The sequence below is a fragment of the Littorina saxatilis genome, linkage group LG9 (genome assembly GCF_037325665.1).
Source record: "Littorina saxatilis isolate snail1 linkage group LG9, US_GU_Lsax_2.0, whole genome shotgun sequence".
NCBI classification, from domain to species: Eukaryota; Metazoa; Mollusca; class Gastropoda; order Littorinimorpha; family Littorinidae; genus Littorina; species Littorina saxatilis.
This window is the reverse complement of record NC_090253.1, coordinates 66,483,772-66,488,771: the sequence shown is the minus strand read 5'-3', so window position 1 is coordinate 66,488,771 and position 5,000 is coordinate 66,483,772. Positions and strand designations below refer to the sequence as shown.

At 38.4% G+C, this 5,000-nt stretch overlaps 1 protein-coding gene across 2 annotated transcripts in view; it reads right to left on the bottom strand.

Moving 5' to 3' along the window:
* LOC138976875 (BPTI/Kunitz domain-containing protein 4-like) overlaps window positions 1-5,000 on the bottom strand; it is an 8,928-nt gene that overhangs the window by 3,017 nt on the left and 911 nt on the right. The window lies entirely within an intron of this gene.

The window sequence follows — 5,000 nt, the reverse complement described above, 5'->3', positions numbered from 1 at the left end:
CCGCGTTTCACCTTGTGCAGTCAGGCAGTTCGAACGTGTCTTTTGCGTTGTTTTTGGTGTAAAAAAAACCCTGACCTATACGACTAAAGAACAGACATCGGCCTCGAGGTGCACCGCAATTTTGAAGAATTCATATCCTTTTTTTCTTGAATATCTTTTCTTAAAAAAAAATACTCACGATCATCAAAAATAGTATGCCCCCTGCTGAAAATACGTTTTCTTGGTGGTTCTATCGTCAATCTTACCGTTCTGATCGCTTACATTAGCACCAGAGTGTGCGGAAGACTCCAAAATGCAGATGAAACACACCAACCTCGCTACTTCACAGCCATTTTGAACGATCTCAGCAACCAACTATGTCTCGATCAAATGCTTACGTAAACTCATGCCGTCAAAAGATGTTCGAGTTTGGTTTGCAACGATGTTCGTCAAGTGGATTTACAAACAATTAAACCATTGTAATCTGGAAAATGTCTTAATTCGCTTAATATCAATGGGTTCTTTCGTACGTGAAATCGGGAAAGCTATATCTAGCACCATACAGAATTGTTCATAAACCTAGAAATACACTAAATTCTTTTTCAAAAACTATAGTCTGTTTCCAAGACTTTCAGCAATTTTCAACATTATAAATCGAGATAACTAGACACATCGAAAGAAATGTTGTGCACAAAACAGTTTTCCTGATCACAAATCATTGTGTGAAACTTTCTTTACAATTTTCTTTCATAAAGTGTACGTATGTTTCTAGCAATAGACGTGTACCCTGTTTCGAGTGAACACTGTTTTCGTGGTGCACTACCTGTGGCTGTGTTTGTTTTAAAGGTCCTTGACTACATGTTTACACCGAAATCGCCATTTGACCATTAAAATGCAAATATCAACAATACACCCCCTTTCGATCAGGAACAACGAAGCCAGTGTAGCCGTTTGAAAATTCATTGTAGTATTCCAGCGTAGTACTCATAGTAGGTTATCCTTATTTGGAAAATACCAAGCGCAAAACTCCTCTCAAATCCCGTGCATTTCGTGCGTTTAAAAAAAAAAGCGTGGACAGCGCTCCAGTGTCAAACTGTTGCTGCACTTGTTTGGGCGTGGCTTTTAGCATAGTGACATGAATGTGAGTCACGCTACCCAAAAATAAAATCTTTTTTTACATATTTTTTTTTCTATAACTTTTTTCTCCATGGTTCATTCATCATCTGACATAACTTTTTAGCGAAATCTAACCATAAGATTATTGAAAAAAAGCAAAAATGTAGACGACCACCTTTAAATAAAACAAATACACAGCGGCCATAATTTCTCTTTATTTGAATGAATTTCGACTTCACAAAGATTGTTTTAGAGTGCAGATCTAAAAAAATCAATGCATGAAGAATTTGAAAAAACAGTTGTAGTGGGGCTCGTATGTTGCAGACGCACTCATAAATCATTCACATCTTGCAACAAACATCATACTTTGTGATATTGTTCCTTATAATTATTTAAGGGATTTCAGATACAGAGCCACTTCAGAAATCGGTTTTTTTGTTTTTGATAGGGAATAAAAGGCTGCATTTACAGCAGACGAAATTCGTACCAAAAGCGCTCAGCAGTAAATATTCCTAACTCAGCAAATGTAAATTTCAATGGTTTACCATGCACCAGAAGTTGTCTGCTGATAACACATGCATGACATAAATACTCTTATGGGTATTTTTGTGTTCTGGTATTTAATTTGATCGTTTTTAGAATTTTATATATCCGCAGCATGAAAATTCAAGATGGCGGCCTCCGCAACATTGCGTGTTTTGATTTGAGCGAAAACAACGTTTCTGAAGGTAAGTTTTCAAGAATACGCATCCATTCACCAATGTCACATCATTTTACTGTTTAATTCTCCCCTGGGGTCTGTTATTCATCGGGTGAAGCGCTGAAATGCAGAGACTTTGTTTAATTTTGCAATAGCTCATTAGCTGGATTGTGGTGCTGATAGATCTAGATCTATCTGTTGATTACAAGTAAGGAAATCATGATCGCCACGCTGGTGATTTTAAACAGATTAAACGAACTTTGAATAAAAGGCGAGGAGAAAGAGATTGTTCATGGTATGATAAATGATTAGTCCTGCCTACGTTAAGGACTTCCATAAGTCTCTAAACGGCTGAGGTGGGGAGGGGTAGAGTCAAAAACTGAGTGAGGGTAGGCCAGATAGTAGGATGACCAGCTGGAGATAAAAACACTCCACTCCCCATGTCTTTACAGTGTTATGATCAAACTTTCAAAGACGGTAGGTAACAGACAAAAGCATACAGTGTATGCTAATCAAATGAGATAAGTGGTTTTGAAAAATGAAGAGGTACCGCTCTTTGAGTTTTACAATTTTGGTTTGTTGCTTGTTTCTCATCCTTTTGCTTATTCTAAGTTGACCGTGCATTGGTGTGAATTTTATTTTTACAGGATATATACAAGAGTTACACCACATGCCGGTTCCTGGGAAGAAGCGTTCTGCATTTATTCCGGTGCCACAGAAGGGAGCTGATTTCACTAGTACTACTGTATCAAGGTTTGTTACCAAATACCTCTTAACAGTAAGATTTTTTTATTTGTATTAATTGGAACATGTTTGCACATCATTTGTAAGCGACCTCTGTGAATTTGATGGGTTTAACGTACGTACCCTCACTATGGTCAACATTCTGTTAGCGACTGTTTGAAGCGAATAAATGTAGCGGTCAGAAAGATTCCAGAATCAGTTGGGTCACTGGAAACTGTGTTTGTTTGTTTTTTTTAACCTGAAACAGTAAGAATTATACGAATTCATGAAATAAAATTTTCTTTCATTTTGGTCTGTTGTGTGAAGACTTGCTAACCCGCCTTTGACCGACTCTCTGAGATAGTAAACATTATTCAAATACATTCAAATAAAAATTTCACTTTTCATCTTTTGTGTGAAGGGTACCCCAGGCTGATTTCCTGCACCATTGATGTAGAGGAGGCCAGACAGTCTGCTTCTCATTCCAGCTGTGTTGCGGTTTTTCTGCTCGTGAAGTGTATCGCCACATTGCCAAAGCCATTGGCCAAGAGAAGTCACCCTGTCTGCCCATTTTGCATAGCCTTACAGGCTGTGACACTATGTCGTCCTTCAATAATCAGAAGGCTTGGGAAGTATGGCAAGCATTTGAAGACGTCACTCAAACTTTCTTCAGGTTGTCTGCTCCTCTTTGTAAGCTGAGTACCACTGACAGGGCAGCACAAGAGTTTTTTGGTGTACATTTGTAGGACAAAACCAGCAACGTACTTGGTGTAAACAGTGCTAGACGGTACCTCTTCAGTAAAAAGAGCTGCCAAATTGACCATAATCCCCTTACAAGTGAGGTGCTGCTGCAGGACATGAGATTGAGAAGAGCCATCTACCTATTAGACTTCCAAACTCTGTGGGCTGGCAGTTCAAGGCTGGAAAGTGGGAGTCATTCTGGACGAGCTTTCAAGAGGTATCCAGCGTGTGCCGAGAACTCATGAGGTGTGCCTGCAAGAAGAGCTGTACAACAAAACGCTGCAAATGCTGCTAAGAAGGACTGCAGAGCACAGCTCTCTGCAAATGTGCTTGCATGCCTGTGAAAACTGTCAGCATCTAAACTGTGCAAAAATATTATTCCACCCATTTTCATACCCCAACTCAAACATTTATTCCTGTGTCATTTTATTCAAACTGTCTATGCCATTAAAGGCTCGCATCTTCGCTATCTGGCACATTTTTTTTTTAACATCATCATTTACGCCGTCAAAATAAGGATACCCTTGACGTGACAAAGAGATGTGACAAAAACTTCGGGTACCTTTTAAAAAGCCGACGACAATTCCTGAGGCACAACTGGGTCACTGTTGTATACGAAGAGAAAGTCAACTTGATTATCCATCCAGAACAGGTTGTTTTATTTCGCCATCTTGCATATTTCTGGTGTTGTGCCATTGTAGCTACTGATGTATGTGTCGATCTCACGGATGAGATGTTTATGTGTCAAATTTGAGGGATACCCAAGTCAACTAAAATCCATGTATTTTAGCAATGACCAAGTGGGTTGCGTTGCAACTTTCAGGAATGTGTGTCTACACACGAGGCGTAGTTCAACCGTTTGAGTACACTTTCAAATCTTCACGAAATAATATTTTAAAAACTGCCACAGGTTTGTTGACTTACATCCCACATATTTTTGACTTCGCATGTATATATGACAGATGGTTGTTTCAAGTACTGCCAAAGTTTCTTTTGAGTATAGACACTTGCCGGAATGTGCTAGTTGTGTAAACACATGAGAACAAACAACGTTTTCGAAATACAGCGATTATGAATTTTAGTCGACTTTTGAGTTGATACATTACATTTTTATCAGTTTTATTTTGGGGGTACCCTTATTTGGGCGGCGGTCAAATAACCCATGTAAAGGCCACCTTTTATCTTAAAAGTGTTCCAGTTAGCCAAGTTGAGTGCCCTCAATAGCATACATTGAATATAACAGCACAGGAATGAATGTTTTCGTTTTGGTATGAAAATTGGTGCAATATATTTATTTTTGCACAGTTTAGGTAATCCACAAATTCTTCAACCCTGCCACCCACACCGTCCAATCATTCTCTGCACCAACAATACATGTATTGTTTTGTTTAAAAATGTTTTTGTGTTAGTTTCTATTGCAAGAGAATGTCTTGTAGCATCAAAAATGCCTAAATACCCTTTTATTGGCGGCCATTTTGAAAATTGTAAAAAAACTACTGATTCCTTAATTTTTTCACGGTGGCTCTGTATCAGGTTTTGTTAAGCAAAAGCAAATGTCCATTTACGCCAAATTTACTGTTAATCACATGAAGTGAAATATGCCTAACATACCCAACCGTTTACACTGGCGGCCATTTTGAAAAATTGTTTAAAAACTACCCATTTTTTTATTTTTCGCGATGGCTCTGTATCAGGTTTTGTTAAGCACATAAAACTCTTCATATTTGCTAAATTTGGTGTT